The sequence below is a fragment of the Quercus robur genome, chromosome 4 (genome assembly GCF_932294415.1).
Source record: "Quercus robur chromosome 4, dhQueRobu3.1, whole genome shotgun sequence".
NCBI lineage: Eukaryota > Viridiplantae > Streptophyta > Magnoliopsida > Fagales > Fagaceae > Quercus > Quercus robur.
This window is the reverse complement of record NC_065537.1, coordinates 83,518,378-83,538,114: the sequence shown is the minus strand read 5'-3', so window position 1 is coordinate 83,538,114 and position 19,737 is coordinate 83,518,378. Positions and strand designations below refer to the sequence as shown.

Sequence of the window (19,737 nt, the reverse complement as noted above, 5' to 3'; positions counted from 1 at the left end):
ATCGTGCTACTGAATTTTCTGAGGAGATGAAGAAGGAGTTTGAGATGAGCATGGTGGGGGAGCTCACATTCTTCTTGGGTCTTCAAGTCAAACAACAGAAGGAGGGTATATTTGTATCTCAAGAGAAGTATGCCAGAAACATAGTCAAGAAGTTTGGCCTAGACTCCAAAAAACATGCCTCCACCCCCATGAGCTCTTCCACTAAACTGAATGTGGATTCATCAGGAGTTGAAGTAAGTCCTACATTGTATAGGAGCATCATAGGAAGTTTGCTCTACCTTACAGCAAGTAGACCGGACATTGCTTTCAGTGTGGGCGTTTGTGCCAGGTACCAAGCTAATCCGAAGGAATCTCATCTGACTGCTGCTAAGCGAATCATTCGATATGTGAATGGTACTGCAAACTATGGTCTGTGGTATTCAAAAGACTCAAATGCCTGTCTTGCTGGGTATTCAGATGCTGACTGGGCTGGCAGTGTAGACGATCGGAAAAGCACTTCAGGCGGCTGTTTTTATCTTGGTAACAATCTTGTTTCGTGGATGAGCAAGAAGCAGAATTCAGTGTCTCTATCTACTGCAGAAGCAGAATACATCGCTGCTGGAAGTTGCTGCACTCAGCTTCTTTGGATGAAGAAATTACTTCATGACTATGGAATTCCTCAAGAGACGATGTGTGTCTTCTGTGACAACACCAGTGCCATCAATCTTTCCAAGAATCCTGTTCAGCATTCAAAATCCAAACACATAGAGATACGTTACCATTTCATTCGGGATTTGGTAGAGGAAAGAGTTGTGTGTCTTGAGTTCATACACACCGACAATCAAAAGGCGGATATCTTCACCAAGCCTCTCGATGGTCCACGGTTTGAATCACTCCGTAAGACCATTGGTGTCGGTACAATTCCTTGACTCTCTTGTGTGTTGTGTGCTTCATTTTTTTTGAATATGTTAAATCTGTCTGTGTTGGGGCACACATTTTTTTTTGTTTAGCCTTTTTGTGCAACATGTTTCTTGTTTGTTTTTCCTTTTGTGATTACTGCTGGTTATTTTTTATGTTTGTTCAATCATTTTTGTTTCTTGTGTCAAAAAAAAAAAAAAAAATCCAAAAATCCAAAAATCACATAAAAATTTAGAAAATCAAAAAGCTTGATTGACTTTGTTGAGTTTTGTCTCAAAATTTGTTTTGCCTTGTACCTTTGTGCATTTTCGAGCATTGCTTGTTTTCATGCACTTTTATCACTGTGGGAAAAATCTTGAAACCTATGTGATTGTTGTAAATAGATCTTCAAACTTGTCATGAATGATTAGTGAATGACTATGTTGATCTTGAAACATGCATAGACTTGTGTCTATATATCTTCCCACTTTTTATTTATGTTTTGCTAAAAAGAGCTCACCAAATGTAAATCTCCAAATGAAAAGAGATATTGAGCTGCAAAAGCCTGTCGCACATTCTAGTATTTGACTAGGAAAAAGGGTAAGCGACCTTATATTAAAAGTGAATGTTCATTCAAAAAGGCTAAAGGCCTGTTCTTCAAAGAGAAATGTTATATATCCCTCTCACAATGAGAGATGTCTGCCTCAAAAGATCAAAAAGATCAGATGTTATGATTAAAAGTGGAGTCAAATGAAAAGTTCCAAGTTATGTTGTCAAGTTGTGTGGGAGGTCATATATTCATATTTCTATAATTGAGATGGGTCACATGATCTAGTGCTAATTGTGTATTCCTTGGTTGAATTGATCATTGAAGCTTCACATTAGACTAAGGACTATCTCATTGTTGATATCCACACACAACACACAAGTTTATGTTCAATAAATGCCATATTCATTTGTGTGATTGTACTTGATGAAATATGTTTTCACATGCTCAATCTTTGTTAATTCAAGCACAAAAAGATTTTTGAGTGTTTTTAGGTGTTTTTGGAAAGTATTTTGTTTGATAAATCTGAAAATTTCAAAAAATTCAGTTTTGCCCTGTTTTGGCGGCTCAGTCGCGGGTATGTCAAGTCGCGAGACTCAGTCGCATCTTCGCTGGTCATTTTTGGCGTCTTGTTCGCGAGTGGAAGGTCCAGTCGCGAGGTTCACTCAGAGATTTTCGCGGCTCAGCTCGCGACTCACTCGCGGGTAGACCTTCCAGTCGCGAAAAACACTTAGAAAAATTTTTCAAATTTTTGTTTTGAGTAATTTGGCGACTTGATCTGGCGACTGTGTGGCGACTTGTTTCAGTCGCGAAAATCGCGTGTTTTGGACATACAGGGGCAGTTTTTAAAATTTTTTGTTTTCCCTCGATCTTTTTGTGACTGTTCATTGTCTTTTTCTTCTGCACTTTCCCATTCACACCGTGCCTCCATTGTCGATCTCCATTGTTTGCTTCTTCTCAGCTAAAAATCGTCGACTAACAGGTATGGTTTTCTGTCTTGCACTCTATTTTTCTAGCTGTCATGGTTTTCCCTCTGGATTATTCACTTTTGAGTGTGGTTCTGTGATGGGTTTTTAGCTCAACTGTTTCTCGTTGTCCTTTCTGAGCTTATGGTAGATTGTGCTTCTGGTTTTTAGCTAGTTTATTTTGTTGGTTGTGTTCTTCATCATGTGCTTAGCTAGGGTTAGCTAATTTTTGTCTGATCTGCTGTTGATATCATGTTTCACTATGATCCTGTGTGGTAATCCATTGATGTATTGTTGAATGTGGGTCCTTTTCCAGCTGATTATGTGGTTATTTTTGGCCTCCCTCTTCTGTGTAGTTCAATTTGGGCTATGTGTGTCTCTCATTGTTATTGTCTGACAATTTTAATCCAGCTGTTAGGGTTTCTTCATTGTCCCTAAATTTTCACTAACCCACTGCTGATATAGTCTGTTGGATTGTGTTCTGTCATTTCCCTTGTTTATAATGCAGACTGGTCATGTCTCCATTCAAAAAGGCTGCTGTGAAAGGAGGTTCTTCCAAAGGGAAGGAACCCGTAATTGATGTTGATGAAGACACACCTCTCCCGAAAGTGACTCGCTCTTCATCACAGCGATTCGATCCCAATAAGTTCAGATCATATGCAGCCTATTAGTCATATGAGAATTTTTTTCTTCATGCCACACCATTACTAGAGAGAGCTGTGGATCTATCCTCACTTCATAACACTGACATTCCGAAATGGTTTGCACACAAGGATTGGAATTACCTTCTCTCTGATCCGGATATCGTGTATGAAGAGTTGGTTAAAGAATTTTATGCTAACGCAATTGTGGAAGGAGATGAACTTAAGTGCTAGGTTCGGCAAAGGAGCTTTTCTGTCTCTCCTACATACTTGGCAGAAATTCTTCACATCAACAGACCCATTTTTCGACATTCGCCGGTCTACGATGATCTATGTCCTGATGAGGAGCTTCTCAAACAAAGTCTTGGTCAAGACTTGGAGTTCTCACCCAATGGCAAATCCATCAGTGTTTCCTCCCTTTCTCCGAAACTGAGAGTGCTTACAATTGTGATGTTTCACAATTTGTACCCTTTATCAAGTACTGGGTATATGAACCTTGGACGTGCTTTGTTTCTTCATGATCTAATCTCTGATGAAAAAATCGACATTTGTGCTCATATCTTTCATGTTCTGCGCAAAACGGTTCTTCGAAGTGAGTCTCGGATATGCATTCCTTTCTGCAGTCTCATTTCACGGATCTTGAAGCTCAAGGGAATTTATCCAACGGCTGATGAGTCTCCTATCCCCAAACCGAGTCCAATCAACATGCGTACATACAATGCAAGTGTTGGACATAGTCGGAAGAGAGCCAAACCAGAAACTTCTGCATCTCACAGTGACTCTCAGTTCAGCAATCTCTCCCTCGATGAGAAACTTGATCGCATTGTCTCCTCTGTCCACGAGTTGAATACAAAGATGTCTGGACTCATTGCTTCTCTACACCATCAAAGCAACCGATGGGATATGAAGTTTACTTCTCTTCAAACTCAATTGGATCAAATTCAGAGAAAGCTAGAAGAGGATGAGTAGCCTATTCCATGACAAAAAGGGGGAGTGATAGGCATAATCAGAGGGGGAGGATATTACCCTAAGGGGGAGCGTCATTATCTAAGGGGGAGTGTCTTTATTTTTTTTCAGTTTCATTTTTCTCTTTAAGTTGATATATTGTGTTTTGTAAAACTGGTATTCAGGATATTCTGTGTATTTGTACCCATGTGCTTTTGTAAGCTTTTAGGGTTAATGTTTTATGCATAGTTTGTAGGCTTTATGGTATGTACCTTGCTTTGTGCAGCCTTTATGCTATGTTGAAATCAGTACTTTAATCTAAATGTTATGCATTTTAGTTTATGTACTGTCACTCTTGTGCCCTTGTAGGATTGTTCCTAGATGCATATGCCTTGTGTGCTATGCATTGGTTGAGTGTTGAGCATACAAGTGTCTTGCCTTGTGCTTGTTAACTTGTATGTCCTTGTGTTCATTCCAAGTGTGAATGAGCACTGCGATCACTACCTTGTGGTGTTCACTTGGTTGATCAAGCCATGGTTTGTTTATTAACTCCATCTTTGCTTGATCTCATATTGCCTGTTTCATATGCATTTATAATTTTCTGCTTACAATGATCATGGTGTATTGTTGTGTTTCAGGAGTTTATGTTCATATGATTCAAGTGCTTCACAGCTTCTAGAGTTAGGTGTGAGTGAGTTTTGTTCAACTGTTCCCAACTCACATGTTAAGTCTAGAGTCTGTTTTAGGATTTTGTCACGGAATAGCCAAAGGGGGAGATTGTAAGGTTGAATTTATTCAACCATCTAATTGGCTTTATTCCGTGCCAAATTTGCTTGTAATTCAGCATTTAGTAACCCTGTATTTAGGTGGGTTTGTTGTAAGGGTAGTGAGTGAGATAGAGTGAAGATTACTCAAAAGTGTGCAAGAAAACAGAGAGTCGCGGCTGGGACTCGCGGGTGGACTCGCGGCTGCAAGCCGCCAGAAGCTGCACACGTGCCAAGCATGCTGGAAGAAGAACAGTCATGCTAGCTGGAGCACTACAGGACAAAACAGGACAACTGGCCATACGGTTAACTCGCGACTGGATCTCGCGACTTGGTCAAGCCGCGAGGTCAAGCCGCGAGCCACCCCTGTTTTGCCAAAACCTGACGTTTCACATTCCTCTCCACTCTAGTATAAATACCCCTTTAACCCACGATTGAAAGAGAGCATCCAGAGAGAATTTTGAGAGAGAAACCCTAAAGAAAAACCAGATTGCTTCATCCACAATCTATATCTTAGAGTCTCTTCAAATTCCCTCACTCTCTTCCTCTCCATTGTAAAAACCTTGAGAGGCATTATACCAAACCTGGTTCTCACCATTATCATCTCTGTGAGACAGTCGTTTGGAATTCTGGGAAGCAGTTAGGAAGGAGCCAATCTTCATTGGTTGATGCTATGGTCTAGTAGCGGAATCCGGGAAGCTAGAAAAGAAAAAGGTTCGGCGCAACCTCGTTGGAGCAAGAAGCTTGGAGGGCTTAGGTGCACTGGGTAGATTAGGCTTGGAGGGTCTATTGCTGTCCTTGTATCCCAACTGTATTTTCTAGTGGATTGATTACCGCTTGGAGGGCGGCGGAGAGGTTTTTCGCCGAGGATTTCGGTTTCCTCTTCGATAACACATCGCGTGTTGTCTTTGTGTTTGCATCTTCCTTCCTCTCTATCTTTGCTTTTATATTATCTGCTGTGGATTTGATTTTGTTATGGCTTAGATAGTTTATAACCAATTTCATATTATAGCATATGTTAAGTTTCCGCACACTAGTTGTTTGACATATTGCTTGTATTGGTTAAGTTGATTTTTGGGGGTCTAAACGTTCAAAAGTGTTTTTGTACACGTTTTTGAACTTTCACTATATATCATAGCAGTCCCAGAATATGCTATTTCAATCGCAATTTGTATAGTTGCAACCTAAGTTACACCGACATGGACACGGGTATGGTAATGACACGGGTATGGATATGGGGTTACGGCAATTTTTTTTTGAAAAATAAGGGTATGACATGGCATGGATACGGTAATTAAATAATTAATTAAATTTTATATTTAGGCATATTTTTTAATATTTTTAGACATAAAATACGTTTATGTCTAGAATTTAAATTATGTAAGAACTACAAATAAGTAAACTAACACCCAAAGTAGTACAATAATGCACATAAAATGTTTAGAGTGCAAACCAAAAGTTTAAATAGGCTACATTCAACATCAAACTAAAAACATAAAAGGAAAACAAGTTTGAAACTTTCAAGATTATCATAGAGCAACAACATCATCATCATCAACATAGTCATCATTCTTAATACCGTACCGATGGCCGTTTCGTTTTGGTCAGAGGTAGGAAATATTTCGGTACCAATTAATACCGGTGTACTGTTTCAAAATTACCGCTAATTTTATAAAAATTACAAATCTATGTCTAATTGAATATAGATGCCTAATTTATTCAATTAACCAATAATAATAATAATGAGGGGATATATGTTTATTTTTTTAAAAGTGAATAAGTTACATGTAGTTATATACATTTAAAAAAGAAAAAGAAAGAATTAAATGTAGTTAGACAATTAAAATAAAGAGAAAAATGAATTTTAAAATAAAGCCTTTAGTTGAAGTGTTGAACACATGAGTGGGACTTTCACTGGCTACTGATTGATGAGATAAAAGAGAGTTCGGATAGTTAAAAAGTTACATTCAAATTTTCACTATTTGTTAAACTTTCACAGTTCAAACCGATGTCAGTTCCTTAAAAAGTGTGTCAATTAGTAAAAAACTATTCAACTCTCATGGGTTAGGGGCGGATAAAACAAGAGAAAGGAAGATAAAGAGAAAACTAAAAAAAAAAAAGGAAGAGATGAAGATGGAAGCTAAAATAAGAAGAGAACGAAGCAGCAGTAGCAGCAATGTGAGGCTGAGAAGAAAAAGCAGAGAACTCTGAGATCGACGTTGTGTCGGTGACTGGATCTGCGGTGGCAAGCAACGGTAAGGTTTTTACTTTTTTTTTTTTTTTTTTTACCTGCCGGTTCAGATTTACCGGCCGAAATCCGGAATTTTCTCCAGTATAACAGAAATAACTTCGGTACGGCAGGTAAAGAAACCGACACACCGTGTCGGCGCCGTGTCGGAGAAGCGAAAAAAAAAAAAGACACCGGAGTCCGGCGAGTCGATGCAACCTAGGAATAGAGTTGGAGTACACGAATAACAAAGACCCTCCAAGCCTGGTCTATGCAATGTACTTGAGCCCTCCAAGCTCCTACTACCAACAAAATTCTCAGAGTCATATCTTCTCTAACTTTCCGGATCTCGCAATACACCCAATTGCATCCACTAAGCCTCACCGGCTTCTTTTGGCAAATCCCCAAAGCTTCCCAAGTTTCAAAACATTCTCTACACTCTGAATAGGTGTGGGTTGTGTTTGGGTACAAATCTCCTCTTAAGATATGATAATGGGAGAGGGAAGGAGAAGAAGCTAGAATGATTTCTCACTAAGGATGAGTAGCTCTCTCTCTAAAAGATGGGTGTGTTATGATGTAGAAAACCTATCTATGGTTTTTCTCTCTGAATGACCTCTCATACTTTTGTGGGTAATGAGGATATATATAGTATGGGTGAAGGGTAAGAAAGTCACTTAAAATCCTCCAGGCAGAGAGTTTTGCAGGTATCTCGCAGGTTGGCCCTTCTCTTGAGACACTCGCGAAACTAACAGCCCGGCACGACTCTTCAGCTTCCAGCATGTGCTTTTCATGTGGCTCTTTTGCAGGTAGGTTTCTTGCGAAACACTCGCAAAATCTACTTGTTCATTCAGTACATGTTCGATTTTTCACCAACTTAATACTAAACCCAATACAATAAAATCCCACAAAATACAAGGAACAAAATTAAAGCAATTACAACACTTTTTGTCATGGAATAAAGCCAACATAAATCATAGTTGTAAATCACAACTTTACAACTTGAGTACCTTTCTTTCTCAAATAACAACTTCTTGATCCCATCCACATTTTCCTTCCTTTTCAACCTCTCAAAACTTAAGATCCAATTAAGTGATAACAATATATTAGCTCTGAAACCTGACTCTCTTACTTGGATTCCAACCTTCCAATTAAAGGTTTTCAATTTGTCTAATTGTTCATTTAACATTCTCAATAACACACCTCCCAAATTTCTTCTTACCAATATGATTTGGGACTAATTAATCTCTCTCATAGTAAGTTGGTCGGGCAGTTCCCTAATTGAGTAATTGGTTGTTAGTGAACAATACAATATTGGAGGCCTAGGTTTCTATTTTAAACAATAACTCTTTTACAGGGCCTCTCATAGTGCCACATGATATTCGTCCCAACATTTTAACAATGGAAATTTCAGATAATTACTTACAAGGTCCAATTCCCACAAACCTTAGTCTAATTTTGAAAATTTTAAATTATTTAAAAATTTTGAAAAAATGAATTTTAAAGTAGTATTCTTCTTCTTTTGGGAATTTGGTATTCCTACAGCGCCTAGACTTGTCTGGGAATAATTTCTCATGAACATTATCAATACATTTCATTATGGGTTGCTAACACTCACATTATCAAACAACTTCAGTGGACAAATATTTCCTACCAATTTTAATTTGACTAATCTAAGGTTTTTACGTTTGGACAACAATCACTTCTCAGGCGTGCTTCCAATGTGGATGGGGAACATATCATCTTTAGAACATATTGTTATGGCCAAAAATCATTTTGAAGGTCCCATTCCAATTGAGTTATGCAAACTCCTTGATCTTAGATTTCTTGACCTTTTTGACAATAATTTGTTTGGCTATGTTCCATCTGCTTCAATTCCTCAAATACCACTTTTTTCCAATTAAATAAAAATTTCTTGAGCGGTCCAATTCCAAGTGATTTCCAAAATAACTCCAATCTACTTGCACTAAATCTTCGAGATAGCCATCTAACTGGTGACATTCCTAATTGGATTGGAAGCCTCTCAACATTGAGAATTCTCCTCTTGAAAGCGAATTATTTAGGAGGTCAAATTCCAATTCAATGATGCCTTTTGTAGAACTTAATCATTTTGGATCTTTCCTACAATAAATTTTCAAGTATGATACCTTACTGCTTGAGTAACATTACTTTTAATGCATCCACCCAAATACCTTTTTCAAGAGATTCATATATAGAGATGTCTAGTTCCAATAGTTTTTCATTTTGTTGGTACACAAAGTCAATAAATATCGAAGATCCAAATAATTTTTTCTTTATGTTCAATGATGTTGTGAATGTTGACGTAGAAGTAGAGTTCGCCATAAAAAGTAGAACTTACTCCTACAAGCAACAACCTAGCCAGTAAAATCCCACCGGAACTAGGTAGGATAAGCAGCAACATTCATGTATTGAACTTGTCACACAACAATCTATCTGGACTAATCCCTATAACATTCTCAAATCTAAAGGAGATAGAAAGTTTGGATCTTTCCTACAATGATTTGAATGGTGAAATTCCACCTCAATTGACTGAAATGACCTCTCTAGCGGTCTTTAGTGTGGCACACAACAACTTATCAGGTATAACGCACAATAAAAAAAATCAATTCATTACTTTTGATGAAAGCAGTTATGAGTGGAACCCTCTCCTGTGTGGGCCTCCATTACATAATGGTTGCACCAAAATGAGACGATCATCTACAGTGCCAGTGGATTTTGAGGGGGAAGAAGGTGATAGTTTCATGGACATGGGTATCTTCTACATAAGCTTTGTGGTGGCTTACATAACAGTCTTGTTGGAAATGGCTGCAGTTCTCTACTTAAAACCATACTGACGTAGGGTGTGGTTTAACCTCATTGAAGTGTGTATTGATACTTACCGCTGGTTTGTTGTGGTTCTTTACCGTATGTTGTTCAATTTCAGACTTGCATAGCTAATGTTTTGTTGTGGTTCATTACTGTAAGTTGTTCAATTTTTAGAGTGCATTGCCTTGCATTTTAATGATTACATGTATGTGTGTCTCTTATTGTTGGATTTTGAATCCGAAGATTGAATTTTAATACTATGTTGTGCAAAATTTGTATTTGCTATATAATTTTAATGGACTAAGAATGTTTTTTTTTTTTTTGCTTTAATTGAATAAGTGAGTTGTGCAAAGACAGAGAAATGTACCTTCCCCCAAGGGGCTAGGAGACTAGGTACGAAGTGATAGGTAATGGCAAACAAATCTTAAATCTTGCAAATTCTTTAAAAAAAATTTGTTAACTCTCTTTTTACTTGACAAAGTTTGGCTTCAATCAAATGGCTACAATTCCTCTTAACATCTTTTTATTAAATGTGAATTTAGAGTCTTTGACAAATCCCACATTAGATTACATTTTCTTCTCATATCCTTTATACTTACAAAATTTCCAAAAAATCAAAGATCAATAGCTATACTATCAACAAATGTTTAAATTTCAAGTTTTTTGAAATATAAGATTATGTATAAAAAATAAATTCATGGATCAAATAAAAAATAACATTCGATTGACATAAAATTTAGCATGTGTTTTAAGAACATAAAAAACATACAATCTAACAATTATAATTTCAAAAATATATAATTATGTTAATTTTTTTTTGTGAGTGTTGTAGCCATTAGCTCCAAACATGTTTGGAGTCAAATCTTGCTACCGTGAACTCTACCAAATTGCATCTAACATGCTCATGAATTCACAATGTTCAAAACTAGAATAGGGTCACATCCAATCCCATTGCAAAACAAGCACTCGTCAGATCTGACAAAGCCAAAAAAAAAAAAAAACCAATTGAATGACGTTTAACTTTCTAAAAGCTTCACTACATATTTAACCATCTGTATAGTCAACTTTAAGATTTATTCCATGTGACATTAGTCATAACATAATACAAAACCCACAAATAAATTGACTTGATGTTCTTGACAACGGAAAATATTAAAGAACAATAAATAATATGTACAATAACAACTTCAATACTTTGGATGCAAGTGATCAAATTTAGTCGCCTCAAATAATACCTACCATTGTGATTTGTAAGGAAAAAATTACATACCCTTAACAACACCTCCCCCCCCCCCCCCCCCCAAAAAAAAAAAAAAAATACTTGGACAAAAACGAACCAGAGTCACTCCTACAAAACTTATAGAGTGGGTGGGTCTTTCAACAATTGATGCTTTTCCTTCGGTTGCCTTTATCCTTTTTTGCTAAGCTTGACTTTCTATGAATTGGCAAAGAAATGAAGCCTTTTTTGGTTTACATTTTTACCTAGATGCTCCAGCAGTAGCACACTTTCCATATTCCCTTTGCTCTTCTTTGGCAAACTCTTCGATCAATTCACTTTGCCTTGGGGTAAATTCCTACACAAATCAAGAATTTTAATATACTATGAAAATGAGAGGCTGCAAACACATTCTGTAGTCCACACACTCGATTGAACTGAATCATAAAAGTAAGTTTTGGAAGGTGAAAAACACTGCAAAAACAATGGCTAAGACAAGGAAACCTATGATGGAATGCTAACATTGAAGTGCACATATTGATCACCAAATGTATAAGAGTTCCTCGTCTTGATCCCTGCAAAAAAACAACGAAGTCAGAGGGAATACACATAATTTTGAGAAAATAAATTTTACTAATGTTTTTTAGAATCTTAACAGAAAATAAAAAAATTAGCAATATATTTTTTTATATAAGTAATAAAAATTAATGATATTACACCTAATAACTTGCTTAACTAGGGTAAAATCATTAAATCTCACATTGAAATGATGATTAGCAACAAATTGCATATCTAACGCGACTCATATGGACTCTTTAGTCATAGAGGATACCCTTCTGTCAAAATTTCATGTTGATTCCTTACTTTATAAAAAGAAAAAGAATAAATTGTGGCAATAAGAAAAGATCACATTGACACAAGCTGAGGAAGTTGCTTCAATTGAAATTCTGAGGGTTTATTGATACAAGGAACAAAGTAGCTAAAATGTTAAAGGACCAATTATGTCACACACTATTCTCAATAGAGAGAAGGATGCAAGTGGCAAACCAAAATAGAATCATTTATCACACAAAATTTTCTATAAATGAACGTAATGAGCATGTCTAATTCACCAACCTTTCTTCTTCAAAACTACCATTTGACCAAGCTGGGCGCCAGAGCAAACTTGAACATCATAAAATAGTTAAGCCATGATACTATAGGAACTAGAACAAGAAAGAACCTCTACAAGAAGCCAGTAATCTTAGGCTAAAGGCCAACCCCATAGGAATGACATGGAGGCATAGAGAGATGCTATTTGGCTTTGGTTTTCATAGTCCCAACAAAGGGTGGACATGAAAGAACCTCAACAAACAAACCAGATCTCATTATTAACTGACCCAGTCATCATCCTATCTGGGGGTCAAGTCCAATAATCAAGTCGCATGAGTTGTATGAGTAAATTCCAAATGAAATGACAGAACCTCAACAAAGCAATCAAATGAAAATTCCAAATGAAATTTTCCCATTGCACAAGCACTAATCATATACAAACATTAAACAAACCTTGACGACTACGTCTCCTGTGAGAGTTGGGACCTGGATTGTTCCCCCCAAAATTGCCTGCAATCCAATAAACCCACTAAATTAAACAACTAGACCAAAGATAAAAGTTTTTATTTTTTATTTTTTTAATTATAAGTAATAAAGATTTTATTAACAGAGAAAAAAAAAGTACTCTATGCTCACAATGATAAACACAAAACACTTAAAACCAAAAACAAGCAAATCAAATCGAAAGATGAATTGTAGACTCTGAACATCAAAAATCAAATAGATCAAAAATAAAAGTAACTTGAGACAAATGATATATACAAATATAGCTATCAGAAATATTGATCGTCAACTTGCAAAAAGGGACTAGGGTACCAAATTTGGTTATTGGGATTGGCTAATAAGTAAATAAAATTTTCAAGAAACTTACTAATATTAGGAGGTTTTCCTATTCCATACAGAAACAGATAAGTTTCTACAAATGTAATTCAATTATTTTTATCATTCCTCTAATGGATTTTAGATAACAAATCAAAAAGTACCTAAAATTTTCTGCTGCCAGAAAATTCCTGAAATATATCTTTAAGAACAGCTATCTTTACATTTATATTCTATCTTTTTTAAAACCATAATCATCCTATAGACCCTAAACCCCTCTTCCATTAATTGCTAACAGGTGACTGAGGAGGTGTTAAGAAACAGCATAACAGGTGACCTAAATGACAATATAAAGATCACCAGGTTGATTTCCATCAGGATCTGCGCACCACTTCTACTCACCTTTGTGGTCTTATAATTATCTACTCCTGCAAATGGTAAAGGAGGAGAGTCAAGCACCTATAAAAACTAGCATATAAAAATCCTATAAAACCGATTATTTTTCTTTTCTTCTTAAAGCTTAAAAAACGAAATCTGATTTTTGCTACCTGATGCAAACAGACCTGTAATTATAAAATAAAAAGCCTGCAAGCCCATCCATTTCATTCCCAAATACCTACTCTACTATATCCTAACAAACCATATACAAATTTTAAGGCCTGAATTGATAAGATCATGCATTAGACTTTGTAGCAGAGGAATTTATTCTACACGGATAAGAATAGCTTGACAACAGTACGATATTTTAGCAATACAACCACCAGAGCCAAAAAAAGAAACAAAAACATAAATAATTAAAAAAAAAAAAACCTAAAATAAAAAAAGAAATACCTGGCACGATATTCAATTGATTACTTTCAGATTTTCGTTAATAATTGCGTGTAAATTCAGATAAAATGCAACATACCTGGGCATATTTCTTTGCATTGGACTCAGTTTCTTTGACAGTGGATATAGATTGAAAATGGAGTCATCTTTTTATAAAGGGATTGGCTATTAAAGAACCCATTGCCATCTGCTGAGTAAATCCACAGGGACTAGAGGAGCTTGAAGGGTCTCCCGTGTCTGAGTCCGTTGAGATACCAACATTCATATGTGAACCATTTTGAGATAGTAAAGGTGAGCAGCTCTGTGTCAGTCATCAATATTTTGAGAATTGTGTTGGATGATAACGGAATTCTGAGGACAGGACATATGCATTCCACATGTACCTTGCCCAGTGATCGATTATACATGAAATATCAACATGATTCCAATCACCTTGCATTAAGTCTCCGAATCTCGTCTGTAATCGTCTGTGAGGTTCACCGTAAAACCACAGATGATTACACTTCAAATCAGAATAACGCGCCCTAACCATGCTACGTCGCTTACGACTATTGGTAAAAATGTGGATATCACAACTACAATAGATTTTTTCATCACGAAGAGAACCGTACAATTTCCCATTCTCCATGACACTGAGGACAAGTAATCTGCACCATAAATGGGCCCTGTAGCATGGAAATCTGGATCGGCAGCAAAACTTCAAGTTAAAAATGGAAAAATAATTTTATCCTCCATAAAAATGTATAGAATAAAATCTTATGTCGGGAACCTTTCCCCGAAACTAAATTAAATCTACCAACCAAACAGAGCAAAACAACCAAAATTCTGAAAAAATATCTGCCAGCAGTAAAACTGCAGAATCATTTGAAACACTTGATTAGTGAATAAAAAATTCAACTTGCACTCTCCGCCATGCCGTTATCCAAGACGAACCCCTCTGGTACTACTCTCACTTAAAAACACAAACACACTCTCTCTTAGGCATTTTATCAAACACATAACAGTCTACGTTTCTTTTGTCTCAAAAAACAGGATTATATTCTCTGCGGACATGACCATAAAGCTCAAACACGAGCTCATCTTCAACAACTTCAAGACCGTCGACCGAGGCACGAACGTCCATGTAAAGAAAGAAACTTCTCATTGATTGAATGTTTACAAAATGAAAAACTAACTACTTCCTATTTATATACACCAATAAAACAGGGGCTAAACTTCCCGCCCAAAATAACTTCTTAACAAACTTTAGCAAACTCCAATCAGTGCTTGACAGCTGTAATACACCACTTCTTCCTTCTGGCAAGTGTTGTAACTGCTTTTCCTTCTGTCGTTCTCTTCTGTTCTATATTCTTCTTATTGCCGTTTAGCTTTGTATGTCGTTTAAGCTCTGTTTTCCCTTTAACAAAGTGCACATATTGATCACCAAATGAGTATGAGTTACACTAATACAAATTTTCTGTACTTTTTTTTTTGTACCACTCTATGTTCCACCAATAACAATTTTCCATATAGTGATTTTACTTTCCTTATAAAATAATTGGAGTTGAAAATAGAAAAAATTATATATATAGTCAGTTGTTATTGGTGAAACATAGAATAGTACATAAAAAAAAGGTATAGGAAATTTGCATTCAAGTTAAACGTCTTGATCCCTGCACAAAGTCAGAGGAAAATTTTGAGAAAAAACAAAATTGACACAGCAACAAAGTGGCTAAAATGTAAACAGATCAATTAACGTGCTAGGCAAAGGCAAAGGAATATTAGATCTCACACCAAACGTGGTGGTTTTTGTCTCATAATTAAATTCCTCTCTTATCAAGTTATGTGCGAACCTATTCAATGGTAGTATTAATTAGCTGATACATGTGGTTTATACAAGTATTGAGGTTCACCATGGCCTACTAAACGTGTGCAAAAAAAAAACCTACAAAATGGACAGGTTTTTAAGCATTCTTATATCATCCAAGTTACCGGCTATTTTTCTTTTTCTTTTTTTTTGAACCTAGAAAAAACGAAGATTAATAAACAATAAAGCCAAATGATAAATTTCTTGTTTGTCGTTTCTAAATTCAAAAAGATGTGATACTTTAAAATGATAGACTGACTTTACAATTAACATGCATACATCAATTCTAATAGTAAAGAATAATAAACAATATATACAATAACAACTTGGATATCTGGATGCAAGAATTTAAATGTTCTCTGCCTTAATGATGGGCTTATCATATTCTGCTTGCTCTTCTTTGGCATGCTCTTTCAATTCACGTTGCTTTGGAGTCAGATTCATTCACAAATGACGAGTCAGGTAGTCATTTGGGTTCCTACCAATGTTGTCAATACCTTTTTCCGGAATGCAAATTGGAACAAGAAACCCCCTTTCTCCTTCAAATAAAATTACGGGTCATTTTAGTCTATTTCAATCCATTCCAGCCTAAATTGGAGTTTGGGCCTGTAGTAAGTTATCGGGTTGTATCTTTTTCTTTTTGCTTTTTTTTCTCCCACTTATAAGTAACCCACAAAATACAAATTCCAAAGCAATTGAAATTTTAATTACAAGAAAATTTTGTCACCAAATATAGATTGATAGTGGTAAGTAAAAGAGTGATAGTAGTGGTGGATCTAAATGAGTACTAATAAAACTTTGCCAACTAAATTGTTATGAAAAATGTTGTAAATTTTTTTGTGTATTGCTTTTTTTTTTCTTTCTTTTTTTGAGAAGTGCTACATCAAATCCTAGATGTTAAGTTGTTACTGTTTCTAAATTCTAATTTCAATCCATTACTGAAATTATTTTTTTGCTATGATCAATAACAGCTCGTAATATCATGCTACTTAAGATTTGTTATAAAAATTGTGTGAAAAATGTTATGGATGTACTATTTTTTTTTTTCTTGTTTTTCATTTGATATAAAAATATTATTTTATTTATTGACTAATATTTGGTTTTAATTAATACTATTACAAAAAAAAAAAAAAAAAAAATCATATTAGTTAAAATTTGGAGGCCTTTTATATACTTGGGGCTCTAGACGACTGCCTTAATTACTGATATAGTATAAAGCCGACACTACTAAAACTACTCTCCCTAACTCCAAGTTCTGGCTCCATATTGTGAACATTAGCAACAAAAGAAAAGCTACAAATGTAGATAGTGTACACTTGGCTTGACAAAAATTATGATAAAGGGAATGATGAAATTGGTTTTTTTTTTTTTTTTTTGTTGAGAAAAATGGATGATGAAATTGTTGTGCACTATAGTGTACTCTATGCATTTAATGGAAGTGAAGCGGGACCACTTATCTTGTGGCAATTAATGTGCTAGCAAGAGACCACGATGCGATGACAAAGTACCGTGTATGGCTAAAGTCTTTTGTTTTGTCTCCATGCATACTTTTATTTATCTTCTAAAAAAAAATGTATACTTTTAATTTTAGTTACATGATTTAGTAAATAATCATGTGATTGTTTTCAAAAATAATAATAATCATGTGATTATTTAAATAATTTTATGAATTATATATATATATATATATTTTAATATACATGTATATACAATCTTATAAAACAGTCACAAAATGGGTTGGAATTTCAACTAGATTTTAAGGAAAACTTTATCATTTAAAATGTTCAAAACTTTGGCCTTGCCCCTAAACATGCTTCCTTATATTTCTTAACCTTTCCCCACAAAAAATAAAAATAAAAATAAGAAAGACAAGTCTTGGCTTCCGACAACCAAAGGTCATTCCTCGTGTCTGGTTTGGATTAATTTGACAAACCATTGATGCCAAGTCTTCAATCGTTGTTGTGTAGGTAATCTTAAAGGAAATGTTAAGTTATTACAAAATTTATTTATTACCAAAAAAAAATTACAAATTGATATGTGATAATGAATCTAATTAATTAATTTATTACAAAAGATTAAAAAAAAAAAAAAAAAAGCCAATGCCAACAATGGGAACTAAGGGAATATAGCTTTAAGAGCAATCGTAATACAGAGATTAATCAACCGTTTTTTTTTTTTTTTTTTTCCTCAAACTACAGATAAGAAACTAAAATTTCGGTTAAATCACAGTGGGTAAATTATAATTTACCCTAAATAAAAAATTCATGTGGAAAATACGGGTTGCCTTGCCCAAACTGACCCAACCTACAATCCAATCAACACGACCCGTTTCTTATATGTTTAAAATGACCCATTTTGACATGGACATGTTTTCAACTCAAACCCGATTGACCCGACCCAAACTGCACACCTGTTTTGCCACATCTAAAAGATTCTCTAATTGACTTTAGGCATGATTATTTATCATTATGAAAGAGAGCATATATTAATAATTAAAAATCTTCCTTATGAAAGAGAGCATATATTCATTATAAGGAATTATCACCTTTAATTTTATTTGTGAGTTGTGTCTTTTATGAACTCCCATAGTGCTTGGACCCAAAAAACAATCCTGTCAAAATATTGAAAAATCCTGTTAGGCTAAATTTGGAACAGTACTATTCATTCATGCCAAATTTTTTACCATTTAAAACATCTCATTTGAAGTGTCTTATTTAAAAGTGTGAGCTTAGTTAATATGTCCCATTTAAAAGTGTGGTGTTCTTTTTTTTTTTTTAACGTACTTTTCCCAATTGCTTCTCCTAATGTTTTAGTTTATATTAATAAAATAGAAATATATTCTCATGGTAGTCGGTTGGAAAGTCACCATGGATGCCAAGTCTTAGTCTAGGTCTTCTCAATGATTTTAGAAGAAAGCACATGAATATAGCTTTTTTTGTTTTGTTTTTACATATATATTCCAGAAAATTGTTTTGTTTCTTAACAAACTGACGAACACGGAACCTTAGAAAAAAACAATCCAAACATTAATCAGGCTAGGAATTTAGTTGGTCTGGGCTTTAAAAAAAAATGAGCTTGGCCCAACCCATAAACATGATTCTACATTCCCAACAAATAGGAGTAAACAAAAGCTCAGCTAAGTGAAAAGGCAGCTCATAGCTGTCAACAATCTAAGGAAATTTTTAGCTGGAAGCACATTTCGGCATATAGGTTAATTTGTTAAAAAACAAAGTTGACACAAGTCATCGTGGTTGGTAGAAACTGGAAAGACATGAAGTCTTCGACTATTGTAGTCTAGCAATTAGGAGTAAACAAAAGCTCAGCTAAGTGAAAAGGCAACTCATAGCTGTCAACAATCTAAGGAAGTTTTTAGCTGGAAGCACATTTCGGCATATAGGTTAATTTTTAAAAAAACAAAGTTGACACAAGTCATCGTGGTTGGTAGAAACTGGAAAGACATGAAGTCTTCGACTATTGTAGTCTAGCAATTAGGAGTAAACAAAAGCTCAGCTAAGTGAAAAGGCAACTCATAGCTGTCAACAATCTAAGGAAGTTTTTAGCTGGAAGCACATTTCGGCATATAGGTTAATTTTTTAAAAAACAAAGTTGACACAAGTCATCGTGGTTGGTAGAAACTGGAAAGACATGAAGTCTTCGACTATTGTAGTCTAGCAATTAGGAGTAAACAAAAGCTCAGCTAAGTGAAAAGGCAACTCATAACTGTCAACAATCTAAGGAAATTTTTAGCTGGAAGCACATTTCGGCATATAGGTTAATTTGTCAAAAAACAAAGTTGACACAAGTCATCGTGGTTGGTAGAAACTGGAAAGACATGAAGTCTTCGACTATTGTAGTCTAGCAATTAGGAGTAAACAAAAGCTCAGCTAAGTGAAAAGGGAACTCATAGCTGTCCACGATCGTAATAATGATATGGAGTGTTTGACAACAGTACATATTTAGGACCTATATATTTCAATTCAAGATCATTTTGGAATCATAACTGAGATTTGGACAAAAACTATTAGTCTTATTGTCATAGGAAATTTGAAAAACAAAAAGTAATGGAGTTGGGACGTTTTTGGTGGTGGCCAGTGCTGCTATTTTTGGTTCATTTTGGTATGAATGGGTGTTTTGGTTGCTGGGAGCAA

The 19,737-nt window shown here is 35.3% G+C and overlaps 1 pseudogene; it reads left to right on the top strand.

Annotated features, from left to right (window-relative positions):
• The window catches only part of LOC126722789 (clustered mitochondria protein-like), a 68,197-nt pseudogene that overhangs the window by 8,203 nt on the left and 40,257 nt on the right, over window positions 1–19,737 (top strand).